This window comes from Mobula hypostoma, chromosome 6 (genome assembly GCF_963921235.1).
Source record: "Mobula hypostoma chromosome 6, sMobHyp1.1, whole genome shotgun sequence".
Taxonomy (NCBI): Eukaryota; Metazoa; Chordata; class Chondrichthyes; order Myliobatiformes; family Myliobatidae; genus Mobula; species Mobula hypostoma.
The window spans coordinates 101,717,951-101,734,081 of NC_086102.1; the positions used below are offsets into that span (position 1 = coordinate 101,717,951).

General features: G+C 55.3%; 1 protein-coding gene across 6 annotated transcripts in view; it reads right to left on the reverse strand.

Annotated features, from left to right (window-relative positions):
• Positions 1-16,131, reverse strand: part of si:dkey-91i10.2 (uncharacterized protein LOC555224 homolog) — a 214,629-nt gene that overhangs the window by 86,104 nt on the left and 112,394 nt on the right. The gene's annotated exons all lie outside the window — the stretch shown is intronic.

Genomic DNA, 16,131 nt, shown 5'->3' on the forward strand with positions numbered 1-16,131 from the left:
CTGACCATCCCCAGTCTGACCTTCCCCAGTGTGACCATCCGCAGTCTGAGCGTCTCCAGTCTGACAGTCCCCAGTCTGACCATCTGCAGTCTGAGCATCCCCAGTCTGACAATCCCCAGTCTGATCGATCCCAGTTGATCATCCGCTGTCTGATCATCCCCTGTCTGACAATCCCAGTCTGACCATTCCCAGTCTGTCCGTCCCCAGCCTGACCATCCCCAGTCTGACCTTCCCCAGTGTGACCATCCGCAGTCTGAGCGTCTCCAGTCTGACAGTCCCCAGTCTGACCATCTGCAGTCTGAGCATCCCCAGTCTGACAATCCCCAGTCTGATCGATCCCAGTTGATCATCCCCTGTCTGATCATCCCCTGTCTGACAATCCCCAGTCTGACCATCCCCAGTCTGTCCGTCCCCAGTCTGACTATCCCCAGTCTGACCATCCCCAGTTTGTCCTTCGGCAGTCTGACCGTCCCCAGTCTGACCATCCCCAGTCAGAACATCCCCAGTCAGACCATCAACACTCTGACCATCCCAGTCTGACCGTCCCCAGATTGATCGTCCCCAGTCAGACCATCAAAAGTCTGACAATCCCCAGTCTGATCATCCGCTGTGTGATCATCCCCTGTCTGACCATCCCCAGTCTGATCATCCTCAGTCTGACAATCTCCAGTCTGACCATCTCCAGTCTGACCTTCCCCAGTCTGACAATCCCCAGTCTGACCACCCTCAGTCTGATTATCCCAGATCTGACCGTCCCCAGATTGATCGTCCCCAGTCAGACCATCAACACTCTGACCATCCCAGTCTGACCGTCCCCAGATTGATCGTCCCCAGTCAGACCATCAAAAGTCTGACAATCCCCAGTCTGATGGATCCCAGTCTGATCATCCGCTGTGTGATCATGCCCTGTCTGACCATCCCCAGTCTGATCATCCCCAGTCTGATCATTCCCTGTCTGACAATCCCCAGTCTGACCATCTCCAGTCTGACCTTCCCCAGTCTGACAATCCCCAGTCTGATTATCCCAGGTCTGACCGTCCTCAGTCTGACCATCTCCAGTCAGAACATCCCCAGTCTGACAATCAGCAGTCTGATCGATCCCAGTCTGATCATCCCCAGTCTGATCACCCCCTGTCTGACAATCCCCAGTCTGACCATCCCCAGTCTGCCCGGCCCCAGTCTGATGATCCCCAGTCTGATCGTCACCTGTCTGTCCGTCCCCAGCCTGACCATCCCCTGTCTGACCTTCCCATTCTGACCATCCGCAGTCTGAGCATCCCTAGTCTGACAACCCACAGTCTGACCATCTGCAGTCTGACCGTCCCCAGTCTGATCATCCACAGTCTGACCATTCCCAGTCTGACCATCTGCAGTCTGACCGTCCCCAGTCTGATTGTCCCCAGTCAGACCATCAACAGTCGATCATCCCCAGTCAGACCATCCTTAGTCAGACCGTCCCCAGTCTGACCAACCCCAGTCTGACCATCCTGAGTCGGACCATCCCCAGTCTGTCCGTTCCCAGTCTGACTGTCCCAGTCTGATCTTCTCCAGTCTGACCATCCTTTGTCTGACCATCCCCAGTCTGATCATCCCCAGTCTGATTATCCCCAGACTGACCATGCCCAGTCTAACCCTCAACAGTCTGACCATCCCATTCTGACCATCAACAGTCAGACCATCTCCAGTCTGAACATCCCCAGTCTGAATGTCCCCAGTCTAACCATTCCCAGTCTGCTCATCCCCAGTCAGACCATCGCCAGTCTGATCATCCCCCGTCTGATCATCTAAAGTCTGACCATCACCAACCTGCCCATCGACAGTCTGATCATCCACAGTCTGACCGTTCCCAGTCTGACCATCCCCAGTCTGACCATCCCCTGTCTGATCATCCCAGTCTGACTGTCCCAAGACTGATCGTCCCCAGTCTGACCATCCCCAGTCTGACCGTCCCTAATCTGACCATCCCCAGTCTGATCATCCCAGTCTGATGATCCCCAATCTGATCATCCCCAGTCTGACCATCCCCAGTCTGACCATCCCCAGTCTGATCATCCCCAGTCTGACAATCCCCAGTCTGACTGTCCCCAGTCTGACCATCCCCAGTCTGACCATCCCCAGTCTGACCAACAACAGTCTGACCATCAACAGTTTGACCATCCCCAGTCTGATCATCAACAGTCTGACTGTTCCAGTCTGACCGTCACCAGTCTGATCATCTCCAGTTTGACTGTCCCCGATCTGACCATCCCAAGTTTGACCATCAAATGTCTGACCGTCCCCAGTCTGACCGTCCCCAGTCTGATCATCCCCCGTCTGATCATCCCGAGTCTGACAACCCACAGTCTGAGCATTTGCAGTCTGACCATCCCCAGTCTGACCGTCCCTAATCTGACCATCCCCAGTCTGATCATCCCAGTCTGATGATCCCCAATCTGATCATCCCCAGTCTGACCATCCCCAGTCTGACCATCCCCAGTCTGATCATCCCCAGTCTGACAATCCCCAGTCTGACTGTCCCCAGTCTGACCATCCCCAGTCTGACCATCCCCAGTCAGACCAACAACAGTCTGACCATCAACAGTTTGACCATCCCCAGTCTGATCATCAACAGTCTGACTGTTCCAGTCTGACCGTCACCAGTCTGATCATCTCCAGTTTGACTGTCCCCAGTCTGACCATCCCAAGTTTGACCATCAAATGTCTGACCGTCCCCAGTCTGACCGTCCCCAGTCTGATCATCCCCCGTCTGATCATCCCGAGTCTGACAACCCACAGTCTGAGCATTTGCAGTCTGACCATCCCCAGTCTGACCGTCCCTAATCTGACCATCCCCAGTCTGATCATCCCAGTCTGATGATCCCCAATCTGATCATCCCCAGTCTGACCATCCCCAGTCTGATCATCCCCAGTCTGACAATCCCCAGTCTGACTGTCCCCAGTCTGACCGTCCCCAGTCTGACCATCCCCAGTCTGACCAACAACAGTCTGACCATCAACAGTTTGACCATCCCCAGTCTGATCATCAACAGTCTGACTGTTCCAGTCTGACCGTCACCAGTCTGATCATCTCCAGTTTGACTGTCCCCAGTCTGACCATCCCAAGTTTGACCATCAAATGTCTGACCGTCCCCAGTCTGACCGTCCCCAGTCTGATCATCCCCCGTCTGATCATCCCGAGTCTGACAACCCACAGTCTGAGCATTTGCAGTCTGACCATCCCCAGTCTGACCGTCCCTAATCTGACCATCCCCAGTCTGATCATCCCAGTTTGATGATCCCCAATCTGATCATCCCCAGTCTGACCATCCCCAGTCTGATCATCCCCAGTCTGACCATCCCCAGCCTGACCATCCCCAGTCTGACCGTCCCCAGTCTGACCATCCCCAGTCTGCCCGGCCCCAGTCTGATGATCCCCAGTCTGATCGTCACCTGTCTGTCCGTCTCCAGCCTGACCATCCCCTGTCTGACCTTCCCATTCTGACCATCCGCAGTCTGAGCTTCCCTAGTCTGACAACCCACAGTCTGACCATCTGCAGTCTGACCGTCCCCAGTCTGATCATCCACAGTCTGACCATTCCCAGTCTGACCATCTGCAGTCTGACCGTCCCCAGTCTGATTGTCCCCAGTCAGACCATCAACAGTCGATCATCCCCAGTCAGACCATCCTTAGTCAGACCGTCCCCAGTCTGACCAACCCCAGTCTGACCATCCTGAGTCGGACCATCCCCAGTCTGTCCGTTCCCAGTCTGACTGTCCCAGTCTGATCTTCTCCAGTCTGACCATCCTTTGTCTGACCATCCCCAGTCTGATTATCCCCAGACTGACCATGCCCAGTCTAACCCTCAACAGTCTGACCATCCCATTCTGACCATCAACAGTCAGACCATCTCCAGTCTGAACATCCCCAGTCTGAATGTCCCCAGTCTAACCATTCCCAGTCTGCTCATCCCCAGTCAGACCATCGCCAGTCTGATCATCCCCCGTCTGATCATCTAAAGTCTGACCATCACCAACCTGCCCATCGACAGTCTGATCATCCACAGTCTGACCGTTCCCAGTCTGACCATCCCCAGTCTGACCATCCCCTGTCTGATCATCCCAGTCTGACTGTCCCAAGACTGATCGTCCCCAGTCTGACCATCCCCAGTCTGACCGTCCCTAATCTGACCATCCCCAGTCTGATCATCCCAGTCTGATGATCCCCAATCTGATCATCCCCAGTCTGACCATCCCCAGTCTGACCATCCCCAGTCTGATCATCCCCAGTCTGACAATCCCCAGTCTGACTGTCCCCAGTCTGACCATCCCCAGTCTGACCATCAATAGTTTGACCATCCCCAGTCTGACCATCAACAGTCTGACTGTTCCAATCTGACCGTCACCAGTCTGATCATCTCCAGTTTGACTGTCCCCAGTCTGACCATCCCAAGTTTGACCATCAAATGTCTGACCGTCCCCAGTCTGACCGTCCCCAGTCTGATCATCCCCCGTCTGATCATCCCGAGTCTGACAACCCACAGTCTGAGCATTTGCAGTCTGACCATCCCCAGTCTGACCGTCCCTAGTCTGACCATCCCCAGTCTGATCATCCCCAGTCTGATCATCCCCAGTCTGATCATCCCCAGTCTGACCATCCCCAGTCTGACCATCCCCAGTCTGATCATCCCCAGTCTGACAATCCCCAGTCTGACTGTCCCCAGTCTGACCATCCCCAGTCTGACCATCCCCAGTCAGACCAACAACAGTCTGACCATCAACAGTTTGACCATCCCCAGTCTGATCATCAACAGTCTGACTGTTCCAGTCTGACCGTCACCAGTCTGATCATCTCCAGTTTGACTGTCCCCAGTCTGACCATCCCAAGTTTGACCATCAAATGTCTGACCGTCCCCAGTCTGACCGTCCCCAGTCTGATCATCCCCCGTCTGATCATCCCGAGTCTGACAACCCACAGTCTGAGCATTTGCAGTCTGACCATCCCCAGTCTGACCGTCCCTAATCTGACCATCCCCAGTCTGATCATCCCAGTCTGATGATCCCCAATCTGATCATCCCCAGTCTGACCATCCCCAGTCTGATCATCCCCAGTCTGACCATCCCCAGTCTGACTGTCCCCAGTCTGACCGTCCCCAGTCTGACCATCCCCAGTCTGACCAACAACAGTCTGACCATCAACAGTTTGACCATCCCCAGTCTGATCATCAACAGTCTGACTGTTCCAGTCTGACCGTCACCAGTCTGATCATCTCCAGTTTGACTGTCCCCAGTCTGACCATCCCAAGTTTGACCATCAAATGTCTGACCGTCCCCAGTCTGACCGTCCCCAGTCTGAACATCCCCAGTCTGATCATCCCCAGTCTGACAACCCACAGTCTGAGCATTTGCAGTCTGACCATCCCCAGTCTGACCGTCCCTAATCTGACCATCCCCAGTCTGATCATCCCAGTTTGATGATCCCCAATCTGATCATCCCCAGTCTGACCATCCCCAGTCTGATCATCCCCAGTCTGACAATCCCCAGTCTGACTGTCCCCAGTCTGACCGTCCCCAGTCTGACCATCCCCAGTCTGACCAACAACAGTCTGACCATCAACAGTTTGACCATCCCCAGTCTGATCATCAACAGTCTGACTGTTCCAATCTGACCGTCACCAGTCTGATCATCCCCAGTTTGACTGTCCCCAGTCTGACCATCCCAAGTTTGACCATCAAATGTCTGACCGTCCCCAGTCTGACCGTCCCCAGTCTGATCATCCCCCGTCTGATCATCCCGAGTCTGACAACCCACAGTCTGAGCATTTGCAGTCTGACTGTCCCCAGTCTGATCATCCCCAGTCTGCCCATTCCCAGTCTGACCATCCGCAATCTGACCGTCCCCAGTCTGATTATCCCCAGTCAGACCATCAACAGTCGATCATCCCCAGTCAGACCGTCCCCAGTCTGACCACCCCCAGTCTGACCATCCTCAGTTGGACCATCTCCAGTCTGACCATCACTAGTCTGATCGATCCCAGTCTGACTATCCCCAGTCTGACCATCCCCAGTCTGATCATCCCCAGTCTGACCATCCCCAGTCTGACCATCCCCAGTCTGACCGTCCCCAGTCTGAACATCCCCAGTCTGAACGTCTCCAGTCTGTCCATCCCCAGTCTGATCATCCCCAGTCTGACAATCCCCAGTCTGATCGTCCCCAGTCTGACTATCCCCAGTCTGACCGTCCCCAGTCTGATATCCCCAGTCTGACAGTCCCCAGTCTGATCATCCCCAGTCAGTACATCCCCAGTCAGACCATCAACACTCTGACCATCCCAAGTCTGACCGTCCCCAGATTGATCGTCCCCAGTCAGACCATCAAAAGTCTGACAATCCCCAGTCTGATGGATCCCAGTCTGATCATCCGCTGTGTGATCATCCCCTGTCTGACCATCCCCAGTCTGATCATCCTCAGTCTGACAATTCCCAGTCTGACCATCCCCAGTCTGACCATCCCCAGTCTGACCTTCCCCAGTCTGACAATCCCCAGTCTGATTATACCAGGTCTGACCGTCCTCAGTCTGACCATCTCCAGTCAGAACATCCCCAGTCTGACAATCAGCAGTCTGATCGATCCCAGTCTGATCATCCCCAGTCTGATCACCCCCTGTCTGACAATCCCCAGTCTGACCATCCCCAGTCTGCCCGGCCCCAGTCTGATGATCCCCAGTCTGATCGTCACCTGTCTGTCCGTCCCCAGCCTGACCATCCCCTGTCTGACCTTCCCATTCTGACCATCCGCAGTCTGAGCTTCCCTAGTCTGACAACCCACAGTCTGATGATCCCATGCCTGATCATCCCCAGTCTGATGATCCCATGTCTGATCATCCCCTTTCTGACAATGCCCAGTCTGACCGTCCCCAGTCTGATTATCCCCAGTCTGACCGTCCCCAGTCTGACCATCAACAGTCTGACCTGCCCAAGTCTGACCATCCCCAGTCTGACCGTCCCCAGATTGATCGTCCCCAGTCAGACCATCAAAATTCTGACAATCCCCAGTCTGATCGATCCCAGTCTGATCATCCGCTGTGTGATCATCCCCAGTCTGACCATCCCCAGTCTGCCTGGTCCCAGTCTGATCGTCACCTGTCTGTCCGTCTCCAGCCTGACCATCCCCAGTCTGACCATCTCCAGTCTGATTATCCCAGGTCTGACCTTCCCCTGTCTGACCTTCCCATTCGGACCATCCGCAGTCTGAGCTTCCCTAGTCTTACAACCCACAGTCTGACCATCTGCAGTCTGACCGTCCCCAGTCTGATTGTCCCCAGTCTGACCATCTCCAGTCTGACAATCCCCAGTCTGATCGTCTCCAGTTTGACTGTCCTCAGTCAGACCATCAACAGTCGATCATCCCCAGTCAGACCATCCTTAGTCAGACCGTCCCCAGTCTGACCAACCCCAGTCTGACCATCCTGAGTCGGACCATCCCCAGTCTGTCCGTTCCCAGTCTGACTGTCCCAGTCTGATCTTCTCCAGTCTGACCATCCTTTGTCTGATCATCCCCAGTCTGATCATCCCCAGTCTGATTATCCCTAGACTGACCATCCTCCGACTGACCATCAACAGTCTGACCATCCCATTCTGATCATCCACAGTCAGACCATCTCCAGTCTGAACATCCCCAGTCTGAATGTCCCCAGTCTAACCATTCCCAGTCTGATCATCCCCAGTCAGACCATCGCCAGTCTGATCATCCCCCATCTGATCATCTAAAGTCTGACCATCACCAACCTGCCCATCCACAGTCTGATCATCCACAGTCTGACCGTTCCCAGTCTGACCATCCCCAGTCTGACCATCCCCTGTCTGATCATCCCAGTCTGACTGTCCCAAGACTGATCGTCCCCAGTCTGACCATCCCCAGTCTGACCGTCCCTAATCTGACCATCCCCAGTCTGATCATCCCAGTCTGATGATCCCCAATCTGATCATCCCCAGTCTGACCATCCCCAGTCTGACCATCCCCAGTCTGATCATCCCCAGTCTGACCATCCCCAGTCTGACTGTCCCCAGTCTGACCATCCCCAGTCTGATCATCCCCAGTCTGATATCCCCCAGTCTGATCATCCCCAGTCTGACCATCCCCAGTCTGATCATCCCCAGTCTGACAATCCCCAGTCTGACTGTCCCCAGTCTGACCATCCCCAGTCTGACCATCCCCAGTCTGACCAACAACAGTCTGACCATCAACAGTTTGACCATCCCCAGTCTGACCATCAACAGTCTGACCGTTCCAGTCTGACCGTCACCAGTCTGATCATCTCCAGTTTGACTGTCCCCAGTCTGATCATCCCCAGTCTGACCATCAACAGTTTGACCATCCCCAGTCTGACCATCCCCAGTCTGATCATCCCCAGTCTGATCATCCCCAGTCTGACAACCCACAGTCGGAGCATACCCAGTCTGAACATCCCCAGTCTGACCGTCCCCAGTCTGACCATCCCCAGTCTGATCATCCCCAGTCTGATCATCCCCAGTCTGATCATCCCCAGTCTGACCATCCCCAGTCTGACCATCCCCAGTCTGATCATCCCCAGTCTGACAATCCCCAGTCTGACTGTCCCCAGTCTGACCATCCCCAGTCTGACCATCCCCAGTCTGACCATCCCCAGTCTGACCATCAACAGTTTGACCATCCCCAGTCTGACCATCAACAGTCTGACCGTTCCAGTCTGACCGTCACCAGTCTGATCATCTCCAGTTTGACTGTCCCCAGTCTGATCATCCCCAGTCTGACCATCAAATGTCTGACCGTCCCCAGTCTGACCGTCCCCAGTCTGATCATCCCCCGTCTGATCATCCCGAGTCTGACAACCCACAGTCTGAGCATTTGCAGTCTGACCATCCCCAGTCTGACCGTCCCTAATCTGACCATCCCCAGTCTGATCATCCCAGTCTGATGATCCCCAATCTGATCATCCCCAGTCTGACCATCCCCAGTCTGATCATCCCCAGTCTGACAACCCACAGTCTGAGCATTTGCAGTCTGACTGTCCCCAGTCTGATCATCCCCAGTCTGCCCATTCCCAGTCTGACCATCCGCAATCTGACCGTCCCCAGTCTGATTATCCCCAGTCAGACCATCAACAGTCGATCATCCCCAGTCAGACCGTCCCCAGTCTGACCACCCCCAGTCTGACCATCCTCAGTTGGACCATCCCCAGTCTGACCATCACTAGTCTGACCGCTCCCAGTCTGACTATACCCAGTTTGACCATCCCCAGTCTGATCATCCCGAGTCTGACCATTCCCAGTCTGACCATCCGCAGTCTGACCGTCCCCAGTCTGAACATCCCCAGTCTGAACGTCTCCAGTCTGTCCATCCCCAGTCTGATCATCCCCAGTCAGACCATCCCCAGTCAGATCATACACAGTCTGACCATCCCCAGACTGATCATCCCCTGTCTGATCATCTCCAGTCTGAACATCCCCCGTCTGATCGTCCCCAATTTGACCGTCCCCAGTCTGATCATCCCCAGACTGACCATCCTCAGTCGAACCATCCCCAGTCTGACCGTTCCCAGTCTGATCTTCCCCAGTCTGACCATCCTTTGTCTGAGCATCCCCAGTCGGATCATCCCCAGTCTGATTATCCCCAGACTGACCATCCCCAGTCTGCCCGGCCCCAGTCTGATCGTCACCTGTCTGTCCGTCCCCAGCCTGACTATCCCCAGTCTGACCTTCCCCAGTCTGACCATCCGCAGTCTGAGCTTCCCCAGTCTGACTATCCCCAGTCTGACCATCCCCAGTTTGTCCTTCGGCAGTCTGACCGTCCTCAGTGTGACCATCTGCAGTCTGACTATACCCACTCTGATCGTCCCCAGTCTGACCATTTCCAGTCTGACCATCCCCAGTCTGACAATCGCCAATCTGACCGTCCTGTCTGACCATTCCAGTCTGACCATCCCCAGTCTGATGATCCCATGTCTGATCATCCCCTGTCTGACAATGCCCAGTCTGACCATCCCCAGTCTGACCATCCCCAGTCTGACCGTCCCCAGTCTGACCATCCCCAGTCAGAACATCCCCAGTCAGACCATCAACAGTCTGACCAGCCCAAGTCTGACCATCCCAAGTCTGACCGTCCCCAGATTGATCGTCCCCAGTCAGACCATCAAAAGTCTGACAATCCCCAGTCTGATCCCAGTCTGATCATCCGCTGTGTGATCATCCCCTGTCTGACCATCCCCAGTCTGATCATCCTCAGTCTGATCATTCCCTGTCTGACAATCCCCAGTCTGACCATCCCCAGTCTGCCCGGCCCCAGTCTGATGATCCCCAGTCTGATCGTTACCTGTCTGTCCGTCCCCAGCCTGACCATCCCCAGTCTTACCTTCCCCAGTCTGACCATCCCCATTCGGAACATCCCCAGTCTGACAATCACCTTTCTGATCATCCCCTGTCTGACAATCGCCAGTCTGACCATCCCCAGTCTGCCCGGCCCCAGTCTGATGATCCCCTGTCTGAACGACACCTGTCTGTCCGTCCCCAGCCTGACCATCCCCAGTCTGACCTTCCCCAGTCTGACCATCCCCAGTCTAATCATCCGCAGTCTGAGCTTCCCTAGTCTGACAACCCACAGTCTGACCATCTGCAGTCTGACCGTCCCCAGTCTGATCATCCCCAGTCTTACCATTCCCAGTCTCACCATCTGCAGTCTGACCGTCCCCAGTCTGATCATCCACAGTCTGACCATTCCCAGTCTCACCGTCCCCAGTCTGACCGTCCCCAGTCTGACCGTCCCCAGTCTGACCATCCCCAGTCGGACCATCCCCAGTCTGACCATCCCCAGTCTGACCGTTCCCAGTCTGACTGTCCCCAGTGTGATCTTCCCCAGTCTGACCATCCTTTGTCTGACCATCCCCAGTCTTATCATCCCCAGTCAGACCATCCCCAGTCTGTCCGTCCCCAGTCTGACTATACCCAGTTTGACCATCCCCAGTCTGATCATCCCGAGTCTGACCATTCCCAGTCTGACCATCCGCAGTCTGACCGTCCCCAGTCTGAACATCCCCAGTCTGAACGTCTCCAGTCTGTCCATCCCCAGTCTGATCATCCCCAGTCAGACCATCCCCAGTCTGTCCGTCCCCAGTCTGACTATCCCCGGTCTGACCATCCCCAGTTTGTCCTTCGGCAGTCTGACCGTCCCCAGTCTGACCATCCCCAGTCAGAACATCCCCAGTCAGACCATCAACACTCTGACCATCCCAGTCTGACCGTCCCCAGATTGATCGTCCCCAGTCAGACCATCAAAATCTGACAATCCCCAGTCTGATCGATCCCAGTCTGATCATCCGCTGTGTGATCATCCCCTGTCTGACCATCCCCAGTCTGATCATCCCCAGTCTGATCATTCCCTGTCTGACAATCCCCAGTCTGACCATCCCCAGTCTGACTATCCCCAGTCTGACCGTCCCCAGTCTGATATCCCCAGTCTGACAGTCCCCAGTCTGATCATCCCCAGTCAGTACATCCCCAGTCTTACAATCCCCAGTCTGATCGATCCCAGTCTGATCATCCCCAGTCTGATCATCCCCTGTCTGACAATCCCCAGTCTGACCATCCCCAGTCTGCCCGGCCCCAGTCTGATGATCCCCAGTCTGATCGTCACCTGTCTGTCCGTCCCCAGCCTGACCATCCCCAGTCTGACCTTCCCCAGTCTGACCATCTGCAGTCTGAGCTTCCCTAGTCTGACAACCCACAGTCTGACCATCTGCAGTCTGACCGTCCCCAGTCTGATTGTCCCCAGTCTGACCATCTCCAGTCTGACAATCCCCAGTCTGACCGTCCCCAGTCTGACCATCCCCAGTCTGATCATCCCATGTCTGATCATCCCCAGTCTGATGATCCCATGTCTGATCATCCCCTGTCTGACAATGCCCAGTCTGACCATCCCCAGTCAGAACATCCCCAGTCAGACCAGCAACAGCCTGACCAGCCCAAGTCTGACCATCCCAAGTCTGACCGTCCCCAGATTGATCGTCCCCAGTCAGACCATCAAAAGTCTGACAATCCCCAGTCTGATGGATCCCAGTCTGATCATCCGCTGTGTGATCATCCCCTGTCTGACCATCCCCAGTCTGCCTGGTCCCAGTCTGATCGTCACCTGTCTGTCCGTCCCCAGCCTGACCATCCCCAGTCTGACCATCCCCAGTCTGACCATCCCCAGTCTGACCGTCCCCAGTCTGATCATCCGCAGTCTGACCATCCGCAGTCTGAGCTCCCTAGTTTGACAACCCACAGTCTGACCATCCCCAGTCTGACCATCCCCAGTCTGATCATCCCCAGTCTGACCATTCCCAGTCTGACCATCCCCAGTCTGACCGTCCCCAGTCTGATTGTCCCCAGTCTGACCATCACCAGTCTGATCATCCCCAGTCTGACCATCCCCAGTCTGACTGTCCCCAGTCTGACCATCCCCAGTCTGACCATCCCCAGTCTGATCATCCCCAGTCTGACCGTCCCCAGTCTGACTGTCCCCAGTCTGATCATCCCCAGTCTGATCATCCCCAGTCTGATCATCCCCAGTCTGATCATCCCCAGTCTGATTATCCCCAGTCTGACCATCCCCAGTCTGACCATCAACAGTCTGACCATCCCCTGTCTGATCATCCCCAGTCTGACCATCCCCAGTCTGAATATCCCCAGTCTGAATATCCCCAGTCTGACCATCCCCAGTCTGATCATCCCCAGTCTGACCATCCCCAGTCTGATCATCCCCAGTCTGATCATCCCCAGTCTGACCATCCCCAATCTGACCATCCCCAGTCTGATCATCCACAGTCTGACCGTCCCCAGTCTGACCATCCCCAGTCTGACCATCCCCAGTCTGATCATCCCAGTCTGACTGTCCTTAGTCTGATCGTCCCCAGTCTGACCGTCCCCAATCTGTCCGTCCCCAGTCTGATCATCCCCAGTCTGATCATCCCCAGTCTGATCATCCCCAGTCTGATCATCCCCAGTCTGACCATCCCCAGTCTGACCATCCCCAGTCTGATCATCCCCAGTCTGACCATCCCCAGTCTGACTGTCCCCAGTCTGACCGTCCCCAGTCTGATCGTCCCCAGTCTGATTATCCCCTGTCTGATCATCCCCAGTCTGACCATCCCCAGTCTGATCATCCCCAGTCTGACCATCCCCAGTCTGACTGTCCCCAGTCTGACCATCCCCAGTCTGACCATCCCCAGTCTGACCATCCCCAGTCTGACCATCCCCAGTCTGACCATCCCCAGTCTGATCATCCCCAGTCTGACCGTTCCAGTCTGACCGTCCCCAGTCTGATCATCCCCAGTTTGACTGTCCCCAGTCTGATCATCCCCAGTCTGACCATCAAATGTCTGACCGTCCCCAGTCTGACCATCCCCAGTCTGATCATCCCCAGTCTGATCATCCCCAGTCTGACCACCCCCAGTCTGTCCATCCGCAGTCTGATCGTCCCCAGTCTGACCGTCCCCAATCTGACCGTCCCCAGTCTGATTATCCCCAGTCTGATCATCCCCAGTCTGATCATCCCCAGTCTGACCATCCCCAGTCTGACCATCCCCAGTCTGATCATCCCCAGTCTGACCATCCCCAGTCTGACTGTCCCCAGTCTGACCATCCCCAGTCTGACCATCCCCAGTCTGACCTTCCCCAGTCTGACAATCCCCAGTCTGATTATCCCAGGTCTGACCGTCCTCAGTCTGACCATCTCCAGTCAGAACATCCCCAGTCTGACAATCCCCAGTCTGATCGATCCCAGTCTGATCATCCCCAGTCTGATCATCCCCTGTCTGACAATCCCCAGTCTGACCATCCCCAGTCTGCCCGGCCCCAGTCTGATGATCCCCAGTCTGATCGTCACCTGTCTGTCCGTCCCCAGCCTGACCATCCCCTGTCTGACCTTCCCATTCTGACCATCCGCAGTCTGAGCTTCCCTAGTCTGACAACCCACAGTCTGACCATCTGCAGTCTGACCGTCCCCAGTCTGACCATCCCCAGTCTGACCATTCCCAGTCTGACCATCTGCAGACTGACCGTCCCCAGTCTGACCATCCCCAGTCTGATGATCCCATGCCTGATCATCCCCAGTCTGATGATCCCATGTCTGATCATCCCCTTTCTGACAATGCCCAGTCTGACCGTCCCCAGTCTGATTATCCCCAGTCTGACCGTCCCCAGTCTGACCATCAACAGTCTGACCTGCCCAAGTCTGACCATCCCCAGTCTGACCGTCCCCAGATTGATCGTCCCCAGTCAGACCATCAAAATTCTGACAATCCCCAGTCTGATCGATCCCAGTCTGATCATCCGCTGTGTGATCATCCCCAGTCTGACCATCCCCAGTCTGCCTGGTCCCAGTCTGATCGTCACCTGTCTGTCCGTCTCCAGCCTGACCATCCCCAGTCTGACCATCTCCAGTCTGATTATCCCAGGTCTGACCTTCCCCTGTCTGACCTTCCCATTCGGACCATCCGCAGTCTGAGCTTCCCTAGTCTGACAACCCACAGTCTGACCATCTGCAGTCTGACCGTCCCCAGTCTGATCATCCACAGTCTGACCATTCCCAGTCTGACCATCTGCAGTCTGACCGTCCCCAGTCAGATTGTCCCCAGTCAGACCATCAACAGTCGATCATCCCCAGTCAGACCATCCTTAGTCAGACCGTCCCCAGTCTGACCAACCCCAGTCTGACCATCCTGAGTCGGACCATCCCCAGTCTGTCCGTTCCCAGTCTGACTGTCCCAGTCTGATCTTCTCCAGTCTGACCATCCTTTGTCTGATCATCCCCAGTCTGATCATCCCCAGTCTGATTATCCCCAGACTGACCATGCCCAGTCTAACCCTCAACAGTCTGACCATCCCATTCTGACCATCAACAGTCAGACCATCTCCAGTCTGAACATCCCCAGTCTGAATGTCCCCAGTCTAACCATTCCCAGTCTGATCATCCCCAGTCAGACCATCGCCAGTCTGATCATCCCCCATCTGATCATCTAAAGTCTGACCATCACCAACCTGCCCATCCACAGTCTGATCATCCACAGTCTGACCGTTCCCAGTCTGACCATCCCCAGTCTGACCATCCCCTGTCTGATCATCCCAGTCTGACTGTCCCAAGACTGATCGTCCCCAGTGTGACCATCCCCAGTCTGACCGTCCCTAATCTGACCATCCCCAGTCTGATCATCCCAGTCTGATGATCCCCAATCTGATCATACCCAGTCTGACCATCCCCAGTCTGACCATCCCCAGTCTGATCATCCCCAGTCTGACAATCCCCAGTCTGACTGTCCCCAGTCTGACCATCCCCAGTCTGATCATCCCAGTCTGATGATCCCCAATCTGATCATCCCCAGTCTGACCATCCCCAGTCTGATCATCCCCAGTCTGACAATCCCCAGTCTGACTGTCCCCAGTCTGACCATCCCCAGTCTGACCATCCCCAGTCTGACCAACAACAGTCTGACCATCAACAGTTTGACCATCCCCAGTCTGATCATCAACAGTCTGACTGTTCCAGTCTGACCGTCACCAGTCTGATCATCTCCAGTTTGACTGTCCCCAGTCTGACCATCCCAAGTTTGACCATCAAATGTCTGACCGTCCCCAGTCTGACCGTCCCCAGTCTGATCATCCCCCGTCTGATCATCCCGAGTCTGACAACCCACAGTCTGAGCATTTGCAGTCTGACCATCCCCAGTCTGACCGTCCCTAATCTGACCATCCCCAGTCTGATCATCCCAGTCTGATGATCCCCAATCTGATCATCCCCAGTCTGACCATCCCCAGTCTGACCATCCCCAGTCTGATCATCCCCAGTCTGACAATCCCCAGTCTGACTGTCCCCAGTCTGACCATCCCCAGTCTGACCATCCCCAGTCTGACCAACAACAGTCTGACCATCAACAGTTTGACCATCCCCAGTCTGATCATCAACAGTCTGACTGTTCCAGTCTGACCGTCACCAGTCTGATCATCTCCAGTTTGACTGTCCCCAGTCTGACCATCCCAAGTCTGACCATCAAATGTCTGACCGTCCCCAGTCTGACCGTCCCCAGTCTGATCATCCCCCGTCTGATCATCCCGAGTCTGACAACCCACAGTCTGAGCATTTGC